The sequence below is a fragment of the Lissotriton vulgaris genome, chromosome 1_1 (genome assembly GCF_964263255.1).
Source record: "Lissotriton vulgaris chromosome 1_1, aLisVul1.2, whole genome shotgun sequence".
Lineage (NCBI taxonomy): Eukaryota > Metazoa > Chordata > Amphibia > Caudata > Salamandridae > Lissotriton > Lissotriton vulgaris.
In genome coordinates, this window is record NC_141685.1 from 4,881,272 (window position 1) to 4,906,987 (window position 25,716).

At 44.9% G+C, this 25,716-nt stretch overlaps 1 pseudogene across 1 annotated transcript in view; it reads left to right on the plus strand.

The window, feature by feature from the left end:
• LOC147736931 (uncharacterized) overlaps window positions 1–25,716 on the plus strand; it is a 198,930-nt pseudogene that overhangs the window by 12,076 nt on the left and 161,138 nt on the right. The window contains exon 2 of the transcript XR_015308294.1: window positions 10,606–10,658. The product of XR_015308294.1 is annotated as an uncharacterized LOC147736931 (transcript). The remainder of the gene's footprint in view (window positions 1–10,605; window positions 10,659–25,716) is intronic.

Consider the following 25,716-nt stretch of genomic DNA (forward strand, 5'->3'; position numbering starts at 1 on the left):
TTTATTGTTGATGTAAATTTGTATTTCGACGATGTATCTCAAAAGTTGGCACTATCACCAAACACCTGGCACACATTACGATTTCGGATTTATTGTGATAAAGATGTAAGACATGCGATGACTTCTCTCCTTACTTACCTTTTTTTTAAAAAAGCTCTTTCTGTTTTCTGAAACGTCGACACCTATGAGTGTACATACATGTAGTATTTCAATTGTGATATTGTATGTTTCACTCTAGGCGATACTGTCACTATCTCCTGACTTGCTCCTTTTCTTGCCTGAAAACACCCCTTCCACTCTTTTCTATCTTCTTCCTCTCAAAGTACGGTACAGGCTTGTGCCATACTACGTGTCTGAAAAATATTGTGTTTATTTTTGACATTTGTTGGTAAATAAATTCCTTGTCCGGCTGGGCAAGGAGAACTCAACGTATAGCAGCCTATTGTGTCCTATACTGCATTGTGTTGATTCAAAATAAGCTAGGAACCTTTGTTTCTATAACCTCGTAAATGCTGGCCAGCCATTGGAGGGGAGGGGCGTCACTCCCTTTAAGCCCCGTCTTTTTCAGATACGGGGGCGTGTTTTTTGCGTTCTTTCTATCTGTGACGTCCTTCGTCACTCAACAAAAAACACGCCCCCCCAGTCTGAAAAGGACGGGGCTTAGCTTAAAAAATGGCTGTTATACCTGTACTTTTCTTTGGTTGTTACACGGCTGCTGTTTGAAATAATCCAAATAGGAGAATGCATTTTCTTTGCCTCTAATCCTTAAAAGAATTGAAAATTCTAGTTCAGTAATGTAATAATCATATAATTTCTTTCTGTGGCCACGGCTGATTACTGCAATTGACATTGGGACAGTTGCACTGTTCGCATAACTACAGTTTATCCAGTTCTCTTGTTGAACTTGACGCACTTGTCTCATCAGACTAGAGACGTCTGTATTTACGACTTCCATTTTAATATGCATTTCTTGCGATAGTGCACAGTAAAATGGCTGCCATCCGGCACAGTTGCGCTTATTTTTCTGCTAGTTCTAGTTTTTATCCACAAAATTGTGAACATCCCTTAGAAAGTCTCACGAGCGCAGCTACTTTCTGACGTCATCACGCTGCGTATTTCATTAGAACGCCTACCACCACGAATCTTGTAGATACGGGGAAGTAGCTGTTTGTTTCTTTTCTCAGATCGTTTAAAGAAGTTTGTATTTCTATATATTCTGCTCTAAGGTAAGATTGGTTGATGTACATATGTCTCGGGTGAGTTATATTGTTGTTTTTGTATGCGTATCATCACGTTCTTTGAGCTCATGCCTGACATCGCATCAGAAGTGATTTGGGAGCCGTTAGTCGCATTCCTTAATACTGCGATATTGTTCTGTGGTAAGCCCGCGCGTTCCATTTTGTCATTCGCTTTTTTTCTCCGTCCTTGCTTTCAGACAGATTATTTTCTTACTGCAGTGGTGTTTAACTCTCTCGTCAGTATATGGTGCTGAAGTGTCTTTGGGGTTGAATGCAGTGGCGGGGCTCCGCATGTTAGTAGTGTTGGCGTGTCCTTCGTCTGTAGAACAAGCCTCGCGTTGTGCAAATTGTGGTCCTTCAAACACAAGAACCGCACACGTGCCAGTTTTTGGCGTATGCAATTTATCGTGTAAGTTTAAAAAAAAAAAAAAACTGTCAAACTAGTCCTCTGACTAGAATGGGGGGATCCAGTTATGCGCAGCTGTTTTGAGAGTAAGGGCACCTATCGGCACCCTTGCCTGTGTGTCTGGAGGAGAATTTCAGGCAATTGGGAAGCCTCCTCCCATATTTTTTTTATTTGTTCTTCGTGATTTATATATGCCCTCTAATTCCACTGTATAAATGTAATCTGTGGTGCAACATAGTGTTTCATGCAAATGGGAATTTGTTATCGCCCGGCACCTGCTTATTACGGAATGTATCCATTGTTTAATGATTTTGTTATTCTAACTGAAAAAATGCAATTGACCCTCAATGCACCGTCATTTAAATGGCGTTTTGGAGTGTTGATGAACTTTAATTAAGGAGTGGGTGGCATCGGCACAAATTAATTCCAATGGTATACGGCGCTGTAATATGCGTGTGTGTGTTCCACATCGTAGCTTTTACTCGTTATGTTTGATAAAAATGGAAACAAAATGTGACTCGTGGCATGTCGCATTACTGGATTGGTCTCTAAAATAGGGCTGCCCGCCCCTTATGACGTGTAAATGTGGAGGTTCCTCCACCCTCAACCGCCGGAAGTTGATTTAATTTCCATGCACATTTGGCTTTCAAAAACTAGTTTATATGACAATTCGCACTTTTCTTAACGGACCGGACCTCTCCAGCCCATTTGAAGCCCCTCTCGACCCCGACACCTGCTTCTCTTCACAGGAGGGCGCCGGCGCCTCAAAGCGGGTGTTCCTGTTGGCAGTGGTTGGGATGTTGGGCACAACTGGCAGAGTCCGGACAGGCTGTGTCGCGGGGGGCTCTGCCCATCATCGTATGTAGGATACAAATCAGAGGCCCCCTCACCTCTAAACACCTGAATTGTGAGGAGGGGTGAGGGATTCTCGGGTGGCATCCCATCCTCGTGACTTCACGGACGGGCCCCTCCTCCCGGGCCCGGCGGGGTCCTTGCTGGCACGCGCGGGGGGATTCCCCCATCTGTTGCTTGTAAGCTTCCCAGGGTCAGAGCGCTGCAGGGGAGGAGGATCGCAGGTCCGCGGAGCGGACCACTGTGCATCCTGCCGCGGGGGAGGAGTGCCCTGAGTCTGCCAGCGCTAGGTGCCAGCTTCTGCTCTTCGCCTCGGTGGCACACATCCCTCTGCCACCAGGTCCACCAGCTGCCTCTCTCCGCCTTCCCGGGGCCAATGTGAGTACAGAAAAGTTATGGAGCAGAAGTGATGGGAACTGAGGGTGGTGCGGAGGAGGGGAGGGGGAGAGTGAGCCGAGCATACTCCGAGTGCTTCCTGTGCAGGAGTGAGGGATATAGCTTAGCTGGGTCGTGAACACTGCTGCTGCACACTGCATACCCCAGGTGGATATCCATTAGTGCAGCCGGTGCAGTGGCACCAGGGGCCAGAAGCCTGATTATTGGAAGGAGGCTTAGGAGGTTTGGCAATGGAACAAGTGTGTACCGAAGTGGAATACTTTGTATGCAGTGTCAGGTGAACAGTACAGTGCGCATACATGCGTACATTATGGAAAACGTATGCGCCTCTGAAAGGCAGGTGGGGGTCAGCGCATCATATGTCAAGGACAGACTGACCCTGCCCCAGCTCCGCCGCAGTGTCTCAGAGGCACCGCTCTCTTGTACAATCTCCCCGTTATCTGGCTTCTCCACCTCAGCTCTCTCCGTTCTTTTTTCGTGTACCCTCCATGACGTCCTGCTCACTTGACTATAGAAATCCCCCTCCCACCTATAAAGGGCTGCACAACTTTTCTTTAATTCTGAGAAGTGCTGAAGTGGGAACGTGTGACCTCACAAAGAATACTGAACTCTCTGATAGTGACTCTGACACTCTTAATGAATACTAGATCTGCATCAAAAAGTTGGACTTGCACTACCTCCCCAAAGTGAGTACTGTGCTTGAACGATATCACTTTGGGAGAAGAATGTAAAGGCAGGATGAGACGGTGGAACAGTACATAATTACCTTGCGCAAATTGGCTTCCATGTGCAATGTTGGTGCAGCTTTAGAGGAGCGCTTAAGAGATCAGTTTATGTTGGGGTGAGCCCTCGATAAAACGAGAGACGCCCTCTGGCAAATAAACACGCCATTGCTTCAAGAAGTGCTGACCATAGCCAAAAGTCATGAGCCTTAAAAAGCGTGTGTTGATATTATACGCAAAGACAATTCAGGTGATAAAAAGGAGAACATTATTGTCAAAGTGTTGGTGGATAGATTTGTTAAACCCAAATTGAGCACCACTTCAAAGCCCGTTAACACAAAGAATTTTCAAGGGAAGTGCTTCAGGTGTCGCAGCTCTGGCCATATGGCCTACTTTAATCCTTTGCATGCGTCAAACGTCCCCCGGCCATCCGACGTCACAGTGAGCATGTGCAGATGATTGCCGGGGGCAGTCCGAACCGCGTCCACTCATTAATATGCCCGCACCGCGGCAAGTTCGTGCAGCAGCCAACAGGTTAAAGACTGCCCAGGCTGGAAGGACATGTGCAAAACTTGTGAGAGAAAAGGTCACGTCTCAAAGAGCTGCAGAACGGGCAACGAGCATAAAAAAGTCAGGGAAGTTGATCTTTATGAAGGAGATTTGGAAGGAATCCATATTCTCCCAGTCACAGGGAATGCTAGTGATGGCCCTCAGGATCTAGTTTTGACCAATGATGCTCCAGTGAGCATGCTCTTCGACTCTGGGGCCAAGATAACTCTAGTCCCAAAAACATTTTAGGAGCGTACTCTGGTGGGCAAAGTCACTCTGTTGAAGCCAGACATTTGACCAAAAGGTTATGGTGGGGTGACTATTGAGTTGTTGGGTTATTTCTGAGGCCCGATTGACTTTAAAGGGAGAGTCATCCCTGGTAAAATCTATCTCTCAGTGAAGCAGGACTCGCTCATAAGTTGGTCCCATCAACGTGATCTATATATCTGCCTTGATCCCAATGAGATCTGTCTGCCTAAAAGAATTACCACCAGTTAGGGTTGTTAGTAATGCTAATCGAGACTGGATCGAGGAATTCCCTGAGGTGTTTGCTAGTGAACTGGTAATAACTATGTACATTGATAAAGGTCAAATATAACGCTGTTCCAAAAACAGTTAAGATCAAAAATACCCCTCTGTAAGTAAGGGAGAGCATGAAAGTTGAATTAGACAATCTCTTAGGCAAGTGCATCATTCAAGAAGTTAAAGCAATGAGTGGGTCTCTCATGTTGTTATGGCCTGCAAAGCCAATGGGGAGGCCAGGCTCTGTGTCAGCTCGAGGGAGCTCAACAAAGCAGTTAGTGTTGATCATTACCCTTTACCCAACATAACTAAAATGCTTAGTTCTCTTGAGGGGGCAAGGCATTTTCCTTCCTTGGACTTGACCTCCGCCTATCAGCAGGCCAGCCTTCACTCCTCTTCAGAACATTCAGAATATTTGCTCCTCTGCCCAGGACCTTACCTCCTGTGTAACACCCTTTGGTACCTTTAGATTTCTAACAATGCCTTTTGGACTTACTTCTGCAGCCTCATTTTTTCAGAGGGGGGTGAAGGGCATTCTTGGAGGCCTTCAGGGTGTCAATGTGTACCCAGATGTGCTCATCTTAGGTGTGGATTTTGAGGAGCATAATGGAAAGCTGAGGTCAGTATTGTAGAAGTTAAACGATGTTTACCTCACCCTTAGGGCTGACCAGTGCAAATTTGGTGTCAAAGAAATAGAGTCAGGGGTGGGGAATTCCTATCTCCCGACGCCTGAGACATCTAGATTTCCTAGGAGGGCAAGAGGTTTTAATTTGTATTTTGTCCAAAGGACAAGTAGACAGTTTTATAGTAATCCGATAAACAGCTGTTCAACCCTGTAGGTCACAGCCAGTTAATAAGTTGCTCTGAGCAGTTTATTGGCAGTGAAAGGGTTATTACAAAAACTGGGGCCTAGACTCGTGTGGCTTCTAGGCCCTCCCCTGGTCTTTTTATTTTCTTCGAGCATGAGACAAACATCGAGCTTCTGCAGCTCCAGTACACGCAGCAATGGCATGTAAGAGGCTGCCTTAGATGCCTCTTGGCCCCTTGCTCTGACTTGAACTGTCCGACCCCTGCCTTGTATTCTCTGCTCCACTCCTGGGCCTCATAGGGCCCCAATATCCCTGCCCATCTTAAACTCACTTTGCTTTCCCTTCTCATGCACCCCTCCTTTGCACTTTGCCTTTCCTATAGACCTTATGTTACACCCTGTGTCGGAACCTGCTAACCCCACCCCATACCCTCTGCCGCCCTCTCTGACTTCCCTGACCTGCTCAAGTTGGCCTCTCATATCTTACATCATCGAGGGCTTCCATTCAAACTCATTAGTTTCCCAATGAGGCTTTCATGCAGACTGAAGGCCACCCCCCAATTCTGTCCTTGCACTAGGCCTCTCATCTCACTTTGTGCCTCCAGCAGGGGCATTGTGAACACACCGCTGTAGCAACTACAGCAGCTGTGGAGTTCTTGATGGACCTCTTCCTTCATGCAGGTCAGCAGTCAAAGGCCAATAATGGACTTGAAAGGGTGAGTGGGTGGGTGGGTGAGTGAGTGAAATGGTGGATGAACAGATGCATGGATAAATGAGTGAAAGTGTGAATGGTTAGTTGGATGTATGAATAAGTGAAAGGGTGGATGAATACGTGCAAAAGTGCATGATAATGCATAAATTAATGAGTGAAAGGGTGAATAATAGATGCTTGGATGAATGAATGAAAGGCTGGATGGATAGATGGATGAATTAGTGGAGTCAAAGGGTGAATGGATAGATGCGTGGATGAATGAGTGAAAGGATGGATGTAAGGATGGATGTGTGAAAGAATGGTAGGTTAAGTGCAAGGGTAAATGAAGGGATGGGTGAGTGGATGGATGTGTTGAAAGTGGATTGATGAGTGAAAGGATGGATGGCTTATTGAAAGGGTGGATTAATGGGTGATAGATGAGAGTAGATGAATGGATGGATGAGTGGGTAGGGGGATTGGTGGATGTGTGGGTTGAAGGGTTGATGGATGGATGGATGGATGGATGGTTGGGTGGATAGTTGAGTGTAGAGGTGGATGGAGGGATTAGTGAAAGGGTGGATGGATGTATGAGCAAAACGGAAGATGAATGGGGTGAAAGGGTGGATGGATGAGCGAAAGCATAAATGGAAGAAGTGAAAGTGTAGGCAGAGTGATGAGTGGAAAGGAGGATGGAGGGGGTGATTGGATGGTGTGAATGGATGGATGGGTAATAGGATGGATGGAGGGATGAGTGAAAGGGTGGATGAATATGAGTGAAAAGGAGGATGTGTAGTGTGAAAGGATGGATGGATGAGCAAAAGGATGGATGAGTGAAAGGAAGGCGGGATGGATCAGTTTGATCGATAGGTTTGGAGATGGAAGGATAGGTTTGAACAGTGGCTTCGTGAACGCCCCGCTTTAGTAGCAACAGTAGAGGTGGAGCTCTTGATGGGCCTCTTCTGTCTGCAGCTCGGCAGATAAAGACTTGTAGTTAATGTGAAAGGGTGTGAGTGAAAGGATGGATGGATGTGTGGGTGAAAGGATGAGGGAGCATAAGTGTGGCTAGATGGATGAATGAATGAGCGACGGGATGGTGAATGGACAAAGAATGTTATAATGAAGGAAAGAGTGAATGAGTGGATGGGTTACAGGACGTAAGGATTCGAGACCGAAAGGATGGATGAGTGTAAAGGATAAATTGATGGATGAGTGGCAGGATGAATTGATGGATGGGTAGAAGGGTGGGTGGATGGATGAGTGAAAGGATGGATGGATGGATGGATGAGTGAAAGAGAGGGTGGATAAATGGAGTGAAAGGGCGGGTGTATGGATGAGCAGATGGATGAATGGTTGAAATGGATAGGTTTTTAGATGGATAGGTAGGTTTGGATATGGATGAGCGGATGGACTGATGGATAAACAGATGAACGAACAGATTGGTAAAAAGCTAATGGATGAAAGAATGAATGGGTGGCAATGTAAAGGTGAAATGCTAGATATCAGTGGGTGAAAGGATGAATGGATAGATGCTTAGATTGAAGAGACAAGAGAGCTATTCTGGAGAGGATTCCAATGACTTTTTTGCTTGCTTGGTGTAATAAGAACTTTGTATCAAAGTGGGGGGTATTTTAATCTTCTGGTTACTCACTTGACCTACACTTTGCTGCTTTCTCTACCTGGGGATTATCAGGTGGGCATGGTGCTGTTTGCCAGCGTGTTCTTACTAGACACCCAGCATTTGGTCTCATAAAGGCTACATTGCCATAGAAAGTCCTGGCACTGAACAAAACTACTTACTTTGTAAAAGAGCATAATGCTGTCACACACAAAGAAACCAGATGATAGATAGGAAGAGATAGCATTTTATAAAAAAAAAAAGGTCTTGGTTAACTCCGATTTAATTAGGGGCTCAAATGTTAAAGAAAGTCACAAAAGTTCACCCATGATATATGTCTTTGTATTAATGCAGATTTACATTTTTCTTCAATTCACATGAATTTTCTTAAGTAGGCCAGGAAACCGTAGTCCTAGAAAATATTTGTGAATTGCATCTTAGCATGAGCAAATATGAATGTGCCCTAGAGGAAATCTGTTGAGTGTTTACAAGTTCACTTTTTCTCCAACCATATTTTTCCCTGCCCTGGAAGAAACTTTACTTCTGCCGTTGTCGGGGGTAAATTTCCGACCTATCTCAGTATGGGAAAAGATTATAGAAGAGCTGGTGAAAACTTCCAAAATTCAAATCCTTCTATAGTATTAGCTTGACCTAACCAGAGATGCTATTATCAGAGCTCTTCTATAATGATATTGCTGACATTATTTGACGTCGCACTACATGGCACCAAAGGGCAAGAGGATTTTGTTACAGGACAAGTAGATTTATGAAGCTACTTGGACAAGTACATATTTCATTAAATTCCACACCCCTGTAGAGTACCTAGGGCATTTTGTGTCCGCTGCAGGCATCAAACGCAAAGACTCATTGATAAATACCCTTTGTAATTTGCACACCCCTTTAAACAAAGAAGTGTTTGTAAAGTTTCTGGGCATAGCTGAATTTTATCACAAGTTCCCTGCACAAACTTTGCAGGGAAAAACCTCTTGTTTGAGGTCTCTCCTCCAGATGGGAAACACATTTGTTTGGTCCAAGGGCTGTGAGTAAGAGTTTGAGTGCATTAAGAAACCTCTGAATGAAGCACCTTGTCTAGGAAGTTTTGACCCCCACAAAGGTAACTTATCTCATGACTAGGGGTTAGGAGCAGTTCTTTTGCAGAAGGTTGATAGGGAGGATAAAACCCTTCTTTTAGTCTCTAGGCCCTTGAGGGGTGCTGAATGCAACTGTTCTGTTGTGGAGAAAGAAGCTCTGGGTTTTTCTGGGTGGTGCGCAGGCTGAGAAAGGTTTTGTGGGGAAAAGGTTCTGAATTCTTACTGACCACAAACCTCTTAAGGCAGTCTTCGCCAAGAAAGATATGGACTTTGTCTCCCATGGGATACGGAAGTGGGTTGTGGCTCTACAGGTCTGGCAGACTGTCTGTCAAGACCCGGGGTGTGGAGTATGAAACGACAGATGATGTTGACTGGTTTGGAGGTGAAGAACTGGAGGAAGATATTAATGTGTGTAATTAGTGAAGGGTTGATTTCTGCGAGTGAGTGGAGGGAACATCACATGATCGATTTAGACTTGCAGAAAGTCCTAACCATGGTCACAGGTGGCTTGTGTGAGAAGGACAGTGAAGAGGTCCTCGAAGGCTTTTGGCGAGTTAGGGAAGATCTGGCGGTGGGGGTGGTCTCCTCATGCGTGGTAGTAAGTTGGTTGCACCCCTTGCACTAAGGGATAAGCTAGTAATGAGTGCTCACACCTCGCACATGGGCTTTGCCGTGACAGGAAAGGATCAGGTAAGCATAATGGTGGCCTGCCCTCGATGTACATGTAGAGAGGTTGGTGCGTTAATGTGCTGAATGTGCATGTTGTGACACGATATTGAAGTTCAGGACGCAACCCAGGGTTATTAGGGAACAGGCTACTGGTCCGTGGTGGACATTTCTATAGATATTTTGGGACCTGTGAAGTTGAAGACTCTGGAATGCTATTTGATTGTGTGTATTGATATGTTTTCCTATTGGCCTGATATCAAGGTGGATAATTCGATTGATTCTGGTGTAGTGATTGAGTTTCTAGAAGATTTATTTGAACGTGCGGGTTTCCCGTTAACACTCTTGTCAGATGTTGGTGTTCAGTTCACATCCTCAGTCATGGAAGAGTTTCAGAGTTCCAGGGGGGTTTAAGCATACAACTGCAGCCCTGTACCATCCACAAAGCAATGGTGTGGTCGAAAAAGGGTTGTCAATGTGCTTAAAGAGACTCTACAACAAGCTGTTGCCTGTGTTGAAAGTTGGGAGTTGGCCATGAGGAAGAAGGTTCACAAGTATAGGTTCACTTCTTGTTCGTCCATGTCAGGTACGTCTGCCTGATTCTCTGTGAGATCCTGCTCTTCCAATTTGCACAGAAGCAGGATGCCGCAAGTTCCCAGTTCTCTCCTGAAACTCCCCAGCCACACACAGTTCCGATTGAAGGCTGATAGTTCCACAGGGGAAAGGGGATGGGACAGAGACGAGACAGCCACTCTGCGTCTGAGTTTTCTTTCATTCCTTCAGACGTCTTGTCTTCTTACTAACTTGAATTGTTAGCTGCAAGAAATAACACAAATTAAATACAAAATCTCCCTTGGGTGAGTCTATGCTAAAGGATGTTTCCCCTACTCACCCACCCGCCTTGGATGTGGCCTCTAATCCTTTTTAGGTAGTCATGTTATCTTTCTTTTCTTCAATCTGCTGTAACTGAAGGTTTTTTAAAACAAATGTTAATGTAAATTTGTATCCTGTCCTTGTCCTTCTAATTCTGTGTCTTTTTACCCTCACAGGTCTTCTCACCTATTTCGTCACAGCTGACGCCTTAAATTGGGATTCTTTACTGGTAAGTATTGATTTAATATTGGTTAAATTGTTGCTTCACCTTTGAGAGTATTGTACTAATCTTGCCTCTTTTAATTGTTCATGAAATAATAAGAATATAACTAGACTGCAGTTAATTTTCACTGTATTAGGTTGCTAGTGTTTTTCCTTTTCTTCACGCCGTGCATTTAATGCTATATAGTAAGCGAGTCCTTACAAATACAATTTCACTCGAACTAAATCCAACTCTCCTCTTCGGAAGTTAACTATACACTAGCCGACATCTACTAATGTCGCTTGTGCTGACTCTTAATCATTTGTTAACATGCCCTTTACTTTGCGCATTCTCCTATTAGAGACACTTTCAATTTGGACTGCGCAAGTCTCAAATTACTCTCTTCAGAGCAAATTGCGCATGCCCCGAAATATACCAAGGAACAGTCTTACTTGAAACTGAGCACGAACTCTTCAATGAAAAACGAACTCCGGGACACTTCTTCAGGTGACTGAAGCGCGATGCCTTTTTCCCTAACTGTCTACGCGGCGCTTCAAAACAATACATCCTTTCCTTCTCGCTACTCAGGTGAAGTGCGCCACATAACGGGCGTTCCACCTGTATCCCTGTAATTTGGCTTCACTGCTAGACTGCTAACCTGCTGAATCTGCATTAGATCCTTGGCTGCCATCTTAGGGTTAGATCGTGTCTGTCTTTTAATCGTCCTGCATCTCTTTTTGCTTCTTCTGCTAACTTTGGTGAATACTACGTTATTGGACTGTCTATTCTTTCTTCTAGATTTAGCGATCCTGACAGTACCCTCCCTCAAAGTGCTTCCTTCCTGTCTGGGCTTGTTTGGGAATCTTCTATGGAACTCTCTTATTAAACTAGGGGCATGAAGTCTAACAAATAATACAATTTTCCTTTCCGTATACTAGAGTCCAAAATTTGTTTACTTCAAATTCCTCTACTTTCTCTGTTTGGAGTGGTTTTGGGGGTTTGCAAATTCGTATACCAGTAGTCACCTTCTTTAGTAAAGAAACATGGAAAACTGGATTGAACTCGCAAAGCCCTAGGCAGCTTCAACTAATAGTTTAAAGCACTTAAGGGCCAGATGTAGGTAAATCTTATTTACCGACTCTAAATACCGAATTTTACCGAATCGGTATTTTAGATTCGGTAAATAAAATGTAGGTAATTATTCTGAAATTTTTACCGAATCGGAATGATTCGGTAATTACCGAATCGGTATTTACCGATTCGGTAATTGCCATTGATTCCTATGGGCCTTGATGCCCATAGGAACCAATGGCAATTACCGAATCGGTAAATACCGTTTCGGTAAATTTCCGAATTGACAACGGGGACAGGGTATCACTTTGACACCCTGTTGCACCCCATATTCAGGCTTGTGTGTCATGTGACACACATACATGCCCTTAGGGCATGTCTGTGTGCGACATGGCACAGGTGTACATGCACAGATGTACATGTTGTGTTATGTTATAATGAGTTTTGTATAGCGCTCAGCTACTCCGAGGAGCGTCCCGGCGCTTAGAACCCACAGCGGTGCAGAGCAGAAGAAAGTAGACAGAAACCTACTGAACGAAAAGCCAAGACTAAAGGTCCTTCCTAAATGCCTAAAGATTTCCATTCATCCTAAGAGACAGAGGTAGGGCATTCCACAGCTGTGGTGCCAGGCATTTAAAGGAGCGGCCGCCGCAACGGGCAGGCCTGCAAACTGGAACCAAGGCCAAGGAGGATGACCTAAGTGACCTAGATGGCTGATAAAACTTCATCTGTTTGCTGATGTATTTAGCACCTGTGCCGTGAAGTGCCTTAAAGGCCAGAGTGAGCGCTTTAAAAACAATGCGCTTTCTGATTGGAAGCCAGTGAAGGGTTTTTAAAAGGTCACTAGCACTGGATCTCCGCTGGAGGCCAAAAATGGCACGCCCGGCAGAGTTTTGGACAATTTGCAGGCGCGTCAGGAGAAATTCCGCAAGACCAAGGTACAGCACGTTAGTGTAATCTAAACGAGAGCCTATCAATGCCTGCACAGTAATTCTTCTGTGGTCCAGAGATAATAGGGGCAGGAATTTCCTAAGCATTTTTAGGAGACTAAAGCATTTGCCCACTAGGCCCAGTACCTGAGGTTTCAGGGTGAGGCCATTATCGACCTGAACACCTAGATTGTTGGCCACCGAAGAGGCAGCAGCGGGCGGAAACATGGCCGCCGGCCACCAGGACTTCCACCTCAAGTCTGAAAGGCACCCGAAGGACAGCACCTCGGATTTGTCCGAATGACACTTAAGACTGTTACGCTGGAACCAGTCAAATACTGCCTCAAGACAACTCCGGATGCTCCCTCCATCAAAATCAGAGTTATTGTTATTGTTAAGTATAGCTTGAATAGCGCCAAATCACCGTCAGGTCTCAAGGCGCTTTTGACAGAAGAAAGCTACGCTAACAGAAGAACAGATGCGTAGAGCCATGGCACTAAGTGGAGCTTAGGGATTCCCTAAACAGGAGTGTTTTTAGGGATTTCCTGAACTGCAGCAAGTTAGGTTCCTTACGAAGAGACTCTGGAAGTTTATTCCAAGCCTGTGGAACCACCAATGAGAAAGATCTGCCACCCTTCGTTGCTAATTTATAGCGGGGACAGGACAGCAGCTGAGTGTTCGGGGACCTTAGTGAACGTGTAGGTTTATAAACTCCAAGCACCGAAAGCATCACCAATTTGGTGCTGTGATGCGCCCGAAAACCTGCTTGACGTTCCTGGAGTAGATGATGTGACTCCGGGAATGATGACAGAGATATCAGAACAAAATCTTGGACAAGAAAGGAAGCTGAGATATTGGTCTATAATTTTATAGGTTGAAAAGAGCTCCATCATGATACAGTAGACCTTTTCGAAGTCTCGTCTTGAATCTTCCTTCAACCAGATCTCCATCTCTTCCTTGGTCATCATATTCTGATCGTCATCTTCACAAGCAGTCTACTGCAAAATTGCTCCAATCACTTTTTCTTTTGGGATTATTGTCTGATCTGCAATTTCTTCTGTGATTCCTTCTGTACCAATTCTGGATAAGGCGTCTGCCTTAAAGTTTTGGGCTCCAGGACGGTAGGTAATAGCGAAGTCATATTCAGCAAAGTACAGAGACCAGCACAACTGTCTGGGTGTCAATGTTCTTGTTGACTTCAGGAATTTCAAGTTTGACAGAAGAAGGCTATACTAACAGAAGAACAGATGCGTAGAGCCATGGCACTAAGTGGAGCTTAGGGATTCCCTAAACAGGAGTGTTTTTAGGGATTTCCTGAACTGCAGCAAGTTAGGTTCCTTACGAAGAGACTCTGGAAGTTTATTCCAAGCCTGTGGAACCACCAATGAGAAAGATCTGCCACCCTTCGTTGCTAATTTATAGCGGGGACAGGACAGCAGTTGAGTGTTCGAGGACCTTAGTGAACGTGTAGGTTTATAAACTCCAAGGCGTTCTTTAATGTAAGCAGGTGCTTGACCATAGATTGCCTTATGGGCAATGCACAGACTTTTAAACTCCACCCGTTGTTTTATGGGGAGCCAATGTAGCTTACATAGCAGCGGCGATGCATGAGTGCCTCTAGGTAGCCTAAAGATCAGCCTAGCTGCATCGTTCAAGACTACTTGCAGTCTATTTATCAGTGTTTTGGGGAGGCCCAAATACAGGGCATTCCCGTAATCTAGTCTTGAGATTATTGTGGCGGAGACAATTGTACGGAGCGTGGAGGAGGAGAGCAGAGGGACTAACTTACGTAGCTGTCTAATTAAGTTAGTGCAGGTCCCAACCACTGAAGAGATCTGGCTGACCATTGACAACTCACGGTCGATCTTTATGCCTAGACTTTTTACGTTGGAACAGAGTTTAGGGGTCGGGCCAAGATCTTGCGGCCAAAACAAATCACCCCAAGGAGACTCTTTGGATGAAACCACCAGGACCTCGGTTTTTTCTGGGTTGATCTTCAATGAATTTGCTGTCATCCAGCTCACCGTAGGAGTAAGTATTTTTTAGCATGGGTCTGTGCGGATGCAGTGTTATCAATACTAAGTAACAACTGGGTATCATCCGCATAGTTGAAGGTTTTACAGCCCATGCTTACCAAGGAGTTAATTAAGGGCTGCAAATAAAGATTAAAAAGGAGTGAGGACAAGGCAGATCCCTGGGGGACTCCACACTTCAGGATGCCCAAGTTTGATATACAGTCCTTCAGTTGAATCCTTTGAGATCTTCCAGAAAGAAAGGATTTGAGCCATTTATAGGCTACGTCTTGTATGCCAAACGCGGCCAGTCTGTCCAAAAGCAGGGTATGGCTGACAGTGTTGAATGCCGCTGACAGGTCTAATAATATCAGGGCACTCGTTTTTTTACCGTCAGCCATACCTCGGAGCTCATCAAGCACCGAAAGCATCACCAATTTGGTGCTGTGATGCGCCCGAAAACCTGCTTGACGTTCCTGGAGTAGATGGTGTGACTCCAGGAATGATGACAGAGATATCAGAACATGTATTGTTCTAGAGGCAGAATCTCAACAGGCAGAGGACATTCTTGTTCGTTTTGTACAAATTCTTGAGTTTGCAAGTATGGGTCTGTTAGATTTGGGGGTCTCTAGTTGGCACAGGTAGGTACTGGTGACAAGTAGGGACCCTCTCCTCTAGTCAGGGTAACGGGGATTGCACTCTTAAAATAACCCCTGCTCTCCCTCTAGGTAGCGTGGTGTGAGCAGTCAAGGCTTATTTCAGAGGCGTTGTAAGTTAAGCAGTTGTGACCCCATACAGTAACCCAGTGACAACACTACAAATGGACACCACACAGGTTTTATATCAAAAATAAGTAGACTTTAAATAAGAGTTACCACAAGACCATAAACGACAAAAATACACACTATTACTTTAAGATGGTAGATTTAAGCTTAGTTCAGTTCAGTTCTTAGATGCAACACTCTGCATCAATGTACCTTAAGTTGCGTTGCGCTTCCACGACAAGCAATGTCGCAGCGATGGGAAATGCGGCAAAGTTCAGGTGCAAAGAAATAAAGACGTGAAGATCTTCCAGATGTGGCACGCTTCTCGGGGATGCGAGAAGCTCTCAGTTCGATGAGTGGACTGCAGCGGCGACACCCTTACGATGCGATGGCAACAGCTCCAGCGACGACGCTCTTCTCCACGATGCGTGAAGCCTCCGCACGATGCGACAAATACAGCGGCGACATCCAAAGTGCGATGGCAGCAACTCTGACGGCAGTGCTCTTGGTCGATGCGGTGCAGTGTGACAGTTCCAGCGGCGACACCCTCCTTTCTCCGGAGTTGTGACGGCAAGCACAGCGCCTACGACACTCTCCGACCTCGTTGTGAGATTTTTCTCCTGATGCGGTGCAGTGTGACAACCACAGCGGCGACACCCTCCTTCTTCGGAGTTGCGACCCCAGCAGCAGTGACGGCGACACGCTTCCTCTTCGTTGCGGCATGCTTCTCTCTGATGCGGTGCAGTGCGACAGTTCCAGCGGCAATACCCTCCCTTTTCCGGAGGTGCGACGGCAGGCACAGCGACGGCGAAACGCTTCTTCTCGTTTATTTATTTATTTTATTTTATTTTTAACATTTCTTAAGCGCGAACAATTGCCCGCAGGCGTCTCGGCACTGTACTTTGTATGCTCTCCTGTGCGGTCTTATGAGTATTTAGAGGTTGAATAACCATGTTTTCAGATTCTTTCTAAAGGACATAAGATTTGGGCTGGATCTTATGGATTGCGGGAGTGTGTTCCATAATTTTGGGGCGGCAACCAGTAAACGTCTGTCTCCCCAGTTGACCAGCTTAGTCCGTGGCACTACCAAATCGTTCAGTTTAGCTGAACGGAGTGTCCGAGAAGGAATGTATGGAACAAGATGGTCTCTCAGGAATTGAGGTGCTTGGTGATGTAGCGATTTGTACACAATGCACAGTGTTTTGAATTTAATTCTGTTCCTGATAGGGAGCCAGTGAAAATTTCTTAAGGTCTCAGTTATAGGCTTAAATTTGGGAATATCTGAGAGAAGTCTGGCTGCTGCATTTTGGACTGTCTGCATTTTCTTGATAACCCTAGCTTGGGCATTGGCAAATAAGCCATTGCAGTAGTCTAATGCCGACAGGACAAGAGCGCTGACCAATGTCTTGTCTACATTTTTGGGAAGAAAGGGAAGAATCTTCCTGATCAAGCGTAGTTTGTAAAACGCTGTGGTGGCTGTCTGACTAGCATGGGCCATGAAGTTTAAATTGTCATCGAAGATGACGCCCAAATTTCTCACCTTCGTGGCAGGTTTAGGCAAGGCTCCGAAGGATGATGGCCACCATATTGGAGACCAGTTAGGACTGAGATGGCCAAAGGTTACCACCTCAGTTTTATCGGAGTTCAGTTTTAAACAGTTTGCTGCCATCCATTGTCCAATGGCCAGCATACCTGTTTTAAAACTCTCCTCTACTGTTTCCCCATCGTTTCTGACGGCCAGAATCAGCTGGGTGTCATCCGCATATGAGGTAAGGTTCATCCCATGCGCTTTGATGGTTTTAGCGAGGTCCGACACATAGATGTTGAAAAGTGTCGGACTAAGGGATGAACCTTGAGGTACCCCACATGGCAGTGACAACTCTGCAGACTCGAATTGTCCCAGGATGACTGCCTGGGATCTATCCGTCAGAAAAGATGCCAGTAGTTTTTTTGCCAGGCCTTGCACGCCCATCTTTTCGACACGGTCGACTAAGATCTTGTGGTCGACCGTGTCGAAGGCGGCCGATAAATCTAGAAGCACCAATAGTGCAGCACCACCTTGGTCTCTGATAAATCGGATGTCGTCCGCCGCTTTGATGAGCGCTGTTTCAGTTCCAAGAAACTTGCGGAATCCAAATTGTGTTTCATCGAGCAGATGGTGTTGCTCGATGAATTCCGCAAGTTGGGTATTCATGGCTTTCTCAGCTATTTTGGCAAGAAACGGGAGGTTGGCTATAGGCCTATAATTTTTCAATTCAGTTTTATCTAGGCCGGGTTTTTTCAAAAGTGGCTTTAATAAAGTCTTTTTTAAGGGATTAGGGAAAATGCCTGTACGAAACATTAGATTGCATATTTGGGTTATAACAGGAATCACGGTATCCATTAGTGAACGGAGGGTATTCAGGGGGCAGGGATCCAATGCAGATCCAGACTTAATGGTTTTGAAGATATCCTGGATTTGGTTTTCGGTGATTTGTGCAAAGTGAGACAAGTTATTGCTTATGAGAGGAGTAGTTATATTTTCAGTACTTTGATTATCACCAGAATTGAATGCCGAGAAAATATCATTCACTTTGGTGAAAAAGAAAGATGCCAATGAGTCACAAAAGCTTTGTGAGCAAGGAGGGTTCAGGTCAGGAACGCATCCCGCCAGCTGTTTGGTTATTTCGTAGAGCTTTTTGTTAGAGTTTTTAGCACTTTCAATTTGCTCACTGTAGTACTTTTTTTTGGCCTCTGTGATCAGGAGTTTATATTGAGTTAGAAGTTCCTTATACGTCTTTCTACTTTCGTTGTCATAGTTTTTCCTCCAATGTCTTTCTTTATTTCTGCATTGCTGTTTGAATTTTCTGAGCTCCTCTGTGTACCAAGGAGCTGAAGGGTAACTTCTATTTCTAGACATCCTTTTTACTGGCACTAGTTTATTGGCAGCCTGATCTAGCCATGCTTGGTATTGCTCAGTTGCAGTTTCTGGGTCATTGGACAGAGTGGGTTTTGAGATGTCTAATGCGTCCTTAAGGTTAGGAATGTTGATATCTTTCCATACTTTAAACGATTCCTGTTTGGGGTCAGGCGTTGTAATGGTAAAAGATTTGTTAATTTTTATCGTGGCCTGTACCAAGTAGTGGTCAGTCCAAGTCATAGGCAGGAAGTCGGTTACCAACAGATTCTCTAGATTGGTGAATATTCCATCTAGAGTGTGTCCTGCGTTGTGGGTAGGTCCCTTCACCAGCTGTGATAAACCGAAGACCTCCATTTCGGACTGTAGGGACATGGTGTCTTTATCTTCACTACAGTCAAGATGGAAATTGAAGTCTCCTAGGAGTGTTATGGATTTATCATTTGCTGAGGCTTCTAAGATAGTGGCGATTTCTGTAAGAAATCCCGACCGAATTTCTGGTCGTCTGTATAGTAGTATGCCTCTAAAGTTATAGGAGGGGGACAGGTAAATGTCAAATTGAAACGCCTCGCATGCTGTGGAGGGAATTGCCGTGATTCGGATTTTAAGAGTATCACGGGCAATTATGGCTATCCCACCTCCTCTTTTGCCAGTTCTATCTTGCCTGTAGGATTTAAATCCTTTTGGTACGGCTATTACAAGATCTGGATCCGATGCTTTATCCAACCAGGTCTCTGTCAGGAACATTATATCGATGTTCCTGTCTAGAAGTACATCTGCAATTTCTTGCCTGTGTTTGGCCAGAGAACGCACATTAATGAGGGCTATTATAACATTTTGTATTGTCTGATTTGGGTTGTCACTTCCCACCGGTTTGTTTAGTAGGGGAATGGACGCTTGACAGTGCTTGCAGTTTAATATAGTCGTAGACGATATAGAGTCTGGGCTATATCTAGTGCATCCTTCCTTGATTTGAGGGCGAAGGTCCGTTAGCACGGAATGAGAGTATGGTGGTAGGCGGGCGTATTGGGTAGAGCCAGGGGTTGTGGCCCTAGGCCCGTGTCCGGCGTGGACGGGCGCAGACGGGCTTGCCTTTGGCGCGCCCGCCCGCTGCGCGGACGGGAAAACATCGTCATTTTATCCCATGTGAGGCGGGTGGGAAGCGTCCAACTACTGGACCGCAACCCGAAATGTTCGCCCAAGATGGCGCCCGTTCAGTCCTGCCGGCGTCAGCCCCAAGCTCGGCTGTACCGGTCAGGAAGTGGACGAGGTGCCTCGGTGCAGCTTAAATCTTGCACCGAGTGTTCTACTATTCAGGCAGAGGTAAAAACGAACTGTTAAAATATTTATTCAATTTTTTAAAAAAATGAATGCTGCCACACGTAATCAGAATAATTCTTGCACAAAAAAGGGAAAGAGAGAAAAGAACCCCCGGCTTTCCGCCTCAGGGGAGAGCACACGCAATCTGAGCCCTACCTGAGCTGCAAGCTTAAGTAACGTGGGCGGGCGGGAAGCGTCCAACTACTGGACCGCAACCCGAAATGTTCGCCCAAGATGGCGCCCGTTCAGTCCTGCCGGCGTCAGCCCCAAGCTCGGCTGTACCGGTCAGGAAGTGGACGAGGTGCCTCTGTGCAGCTTAAATCTTGCACCGAGTGTTCTACTATTCAGGCAGAGGTAAAAACGACCTGTTAAAATATTTATACAATTTTTAAAAAAATGAATGCTGCCACACGTAATCAGAATAATTCTTGCACAAAAAAGGGAAAGAGGGAAAAGAACCCCCGGCTTTCCGCCTCAGGGGAGAGCACACGCAATCTGAGCCCTACCTGAGCTGCAAGCTTAAATAACGTGGGCGGGCGGGAAGCGTCCAACTACTGGACCGCAACCCGAAATGTTCGCCCAAGATGGCGCCTGTTCAGTCCTGCCGGCGTCAGCCCCAAGCTCGGCTGTACCGGTCAGGAAGTGGACGAGGTGCCTCTGTGCAGCTTAAATCTTGCACCAAGTGTTCTACTATTCAGGCAGAGGTAAAAACGACCTGTTAAAATATTTATACAATTTTTTAAAAAATGAATGCTGCCACACGTAATCAGAATAATTCTTGCACAAAAAAGGGAAAGAGGGAAAAGAACCCCCGGCTTTCCGCCTCAGGGGAGAGCACAAGCAATCTGAGCCCTACCTGAGCTGCAAGCTTAAGTAACGTGGGCGGGCGGAAAGCGTCCAACTACTGGACCGCAACCCGAAATGTTCGCCCAAGATGGCGCCCGTTCAGTCCTGCCGGCGTCAGCCCCAAGCTCGGCTGTACCGGTCAGGAAGTGGACGAGGTGCCTCGGTGCAGCTTAAATCTTGCACCGAGTGTTCTACTATTCAGCCAGAGGTAAAAACGACCTGTTAAAATATTTATACAATTTTTAAAAAAATGAATGCTGCCACACGTAATCAGAATAATTCTTGCACAAAAAAGGGAAAGAGGGAAAAGAACCCCCGGCTTTCCGCCTCAGGGGAGAGCACACGCAATCTGAGCCCTACCTGAGCTGCAAGCTTAAGTAACGTGGGCAGGCGGGAAGCGTCCAACTACTGGACCGCAACCCGAAATGTTCGCCCAAGATGGCGCCCGTTCAGTCCTGCCGGCGTCAGCCCCATGCTCGGCTGTACCGGTCAGGAAGTGGACGAGGTGCCTCGGTGCAGCTTAAATCTTGCACCGAGTGTTCTACTATTCAGGCAGAGGTAAAAATGAACTGTTGAAATATTTATTCAATTTTTTTAAAAAATGAATGCTGCCACACGTAATCAGAATAATTCTTGCACAAAAAAAGGAAAGAGGGAAAAGAACCCCCGGCTTTCCGCCTCAGGGGAGAGCACACGTTGAGTCGCGCTTCCAGCTCCTAGCGACACGCAGTTCCTCAGAAGGCCCAAAACTGCATCAGGCACTTCCACAAGAACTCTGGGGAGCTGGGGAGTGAAGTCTGTTGTCCCTGAGTCTTCAGCAGGAGGCAAGCTCTTTTCCAAGCCCTTGGAGATCCTTCACAAGTTGAAAGCAAAGTTACTCAAAAGTTCCTTTCTTCTTCCTTTGACAGTAAGGCAACCACTGCAGGCCAATCCCCCAAGCAGCACTTCAGCTAGGGAATAGTTGTGCTTCAGTTTCTTCAGGTTCCTCTCCTCAGTCAAGGTTTCTTCTTGATGTTCAGAGTGATCTAATTTCATGGGAGCAGGGTCCCAATATTTATACCCAGAAATCCTTTGTTCTTGGAGGGGAGAGGGGCCTTTGCCTAGTCCAAACCAGTTCCTTTGCACTTTGTTTTCTAGACTCCTCCTCTCCTTTCACAGTGCAAGGCAGAAACATCAGACGCCCCTCAGGAGGGTGAGCCAGCATTGTGGAAGGCAAGTACAGTCCTGGAGTACTCTGTTGACAGTCTTCCTTCTCTTCTTTCAGTGTGCAGGGCAGAGACATCAGCCGCTCCCCAGGAGGTGGAGCCAGCATTGTGGAAGGGAGGCACAGCCCTATTCAGAGTTTAGGTGCACTCCTCTCTCCCATCAAGATGCAGATCTCTCTATTCACAACTGGGTGACTCAGCCTATCTCCTGGAATTCCACAGCCCTGTCACTCACAGAAACCAGACATAGGAATACACAACCTAGCAGAGGCAGGTTTGAATGGTTAGACAAGCAAATACCTACTTTCTAAAAGTGTTTTTTGCCTGTACTTGGGGTGCTAGAGGGTGTCAAGTGACACCCCCTGCACCCTTGCAGGATTCGGTATTTACCGATTCGGTAAATATCGAATCGGGATTGCCCATTGATTCCTATGGGCTTCAAGGCCCATAGGAATCAAAGGGCAATACCGATTCGGTATTTACCGAATCGGTAAATACCGAATGTTAACGATTCGGTAATTCACATTTAAAAATTATCTACAAATCTCCCTCCTTCTAATTTACCGATTCATAAACACCGAATCGGTAAAATTCGGTATTTATGAGTCGGTAAATTAGAATTACCTACATCTAGCCCTAAATGTCTGTAGTCCAAAACTAGACGATATGTATTGTCTGGTTGGAGACAGGAAACAAAGGATTGTTCATTGATGAGGTGCATGTTTCAATCACCCCTTGGTATTCAAGTTGATCTAAGATCTCCCAGACCTGTGCTTTAGCTTTTTGCTTAACTGGATACTGCCTCTGAGCAGTTGGTTGAGTTTTTAACTGGGTCTTATGGTCTGGAGAATCCTCATCACATCCTACATGATTTTTATATAATGCAGGAGCCTGGGCCACAGCCCATTTTCTGGCATAGGTGTATTTTTTTATGAATAGTGATATGATCTGAGAAGGCTGGCGTAATGATCTCTTCGCCATGTGGGCACTCCCCGATAAATTCAGGTGGCCAGTCTTTTTCAGCTAGAAGAATGTCATAACCCTTAGAGAGCTTCTTTCAAAAGAGTGCTCTTATTTTCCTAGTTATGTCTCCATCTGGAGAGTTACTTCATATAACTTATGGGGTACAATAACCCTGGTATCAGCAGTTTCAACTTGAATGTACTCATTCAAGTCCACTGTCTCCAGATGATCCTTCAGGATCTTGCGAGCTACGGTAACCTCTGCTTCGCTGTCCAGCCGTCACATATGCTGTCCTCAGGATCGGGTTGATGCTAAGTATGGTCCACCTCTAGATCTAACCAATGCCTTGATACCCGTAATGGTACAGGACATCGGAAGGATTAAGCGGGGGAAGGAAAGGAAGGGGACAGCAGGGAGGGAGATCTGTAAAACACAAAAGAACATATACATAAATACCCGATAATACTCTTCTAGTGTTTCGTAGGATAGAAGAGACTAAACTCTACAAAAGACTCCTACTTCTATATACCTGTAAAGCAAAATCACGACTCTTAGTAGAGAATGAAGATTTAAGTGGTGGTGCTTTCTGTGCATCAGATAGGGTCTGGGTATCAACTGTATATATACAAAAGAACACATATATATATATATATTCACAGAAAAAACCATAGGTTATAGTCCATATATAGTTAGGAATTTGCATTTACAAAACCTTGAAAATTCAATGAAAAAACCATTGGTTTTAGGCCATATATAGTTAGGGATTTGCATTTAGAAAACCTTATTTTACTCGCATAAAACCATTGAAATTCCATATATAGTTATAAGCGCTAACTATATATCGCGCACCCGCAATCCACTGCTGATGATGTCACATATTACATCATTCATGACATGGTTAGTGACATCACTGATGACATCACTGATGACATCTCAAATGACATCACTGATGACATCACTGATTACAACATCCAGTGACTGTATGTTTCTGTAAAGTTAAAATATGTTTTACATATTGAAGAATGAGTGGATATATAAGTGTCTGGATGAAGGATTTACTAGGTGCATGACTGACTGATTGAGTGAGTGATTAAATGTGTCTCACTGAGTGCATGGGTTAGTGACTAAACTGTTTTAATTTGTGCATCATTATATCTGTTGTTCTACAAACTGCTGCATACGTTGATCAGTACCTATATGAGTAACTGTATGGGTTATTGATTGGTTGTCCAAGTATTTGTATGGGAAACTGAGTGTGTGTGTATGGGTGGCTGGGAGGTGTGTGACTCTGTACATAGATGTGTGAGTAGTTGATTCACTATATGTATAGATTCAAAAGTGCATGTGGAAACAGCTGTATGGGCGGTTGACTGTGCATGAGTGTATTAGTGAGTGAATGGATATCTCAGTGCTACATGTCAAATTAAGTACATATGTAAAACACAGTACATGTGAGAGTTGACATCTTTAAATAACTGCATAAGAGCCAGTGAATGTGTGAGTGGCTGTATGGATCATTGTGAACTTGTATCAGGGATTGTATAAGAGAGTAAAGTAAATATGTGTTAGTATATGTTTGAATAAGTAAGGTGTGTATAACTATATAGTTGAGAAAATGGAGGTGTGATTGATTTTTGGCATAACTGACTAGGTGTGTGAGTAACTCCATGGATGAGTGACAGTCTGTGACTGTCTGTTTACACTGATTGTATCTAAGGTTATATTAGAGTCTGAAGAGGTTCATGGTATTATCACATGAATGATATCATCAGTGATGTGATCAGTCATGTCAAATGAGATGTCATCAGTGATGTCATCAGTGATGTCATTTGAGATGTCATCAGTGATGTCATCAGTGATGTCACTAACCATGTCATGAATGATGTAATATGTGACATCATCAGCAGTGGATTGCGGGTGCGCGATATATAGTTAGCGCTTATAACTATATATGGAATTTCAATGGTTTTATGCGAGTAAAATAAGGTTTTCTAAATGCAAATCCCTAACTATATATGGCCTAAAACCAATGGTTTTTTCATTGAATTTTCAAGGTTTTGTAAATGCAAATTCCTAACTATATATGGACTATAACCTATGGTTTTTTCTGTGAATTTCAATGGTTTTTTAATAGCAAATATCAAAAGCTGTCAAATGTCAAGTACGTGATAGGTAAAAACGTTTTCGTGTTTATGCACGCTGATGTGCTTTGAACGCTGCCCCCCCCCCCCCCCCCACTCCCCTCTTTTCTCTTAGTAGTACTCTCTCTTTGCAGATAGTGAACGGTAGTTAACGCAGACCTTTACCCCTGTTGTAATCCGTCGTACCTGCTTGTCTCTCCATTTGATTGATTATTATCCAAGCATTTACTGTTTTCCAATTGGTTCTCTTTGGATCATTCTCTATTTACAAACAAGCACAAAGTCGCAATACTCTGTTTAGTCTTTGCAGATAGTGAAAAATCGTGTAAAAAAATAAAAGTAATCGAGCAAAATCAGTAGACCACTAATTCGATCTCTTTTTGACCTCGGTAAAATACAAACATTAGGAACAACCCTTCATGAGAAATACGAAAATAGTGAAATGAAGCTAAAGGGACATAGGAGAAGATAGATCGCATGTCTCCTTCTACAACTGTTCAGAAAGTGCCCATATGTTGCACCCTTTTATGAAACACATTTGGGGAAACAAGACAAGATTCACATGCACCTCAGCTATCACATTTATGATCGCCCTTAGCTCTGCCACCACTGAGTGGACCTTGTGTTTCCTGTTGATCTTCTCTATATGTGTGCACCAACGTTCTGAGATTCTAGGGGCATATTATCAAGGAGGGCGATAAGAGATTATCTCTGCTTTAGCTGCCGTTTTTGGACGCTAAGCGGCGATAATTCTATCACCCTATTAGCAAACTGTCACTAACAGCAGTTAGCGACAGCTTGTAGGCGATAGCAAGTGGTTTGGGGCCCGCTTTGCATGTCACCGATATTTATCGCTAATGACATGCAAAGTGGGCGTACCCAACCTGTTAGCGACTGAAAGTAGTCACTAACATCGCTATCGCCTATTATCAATGCAG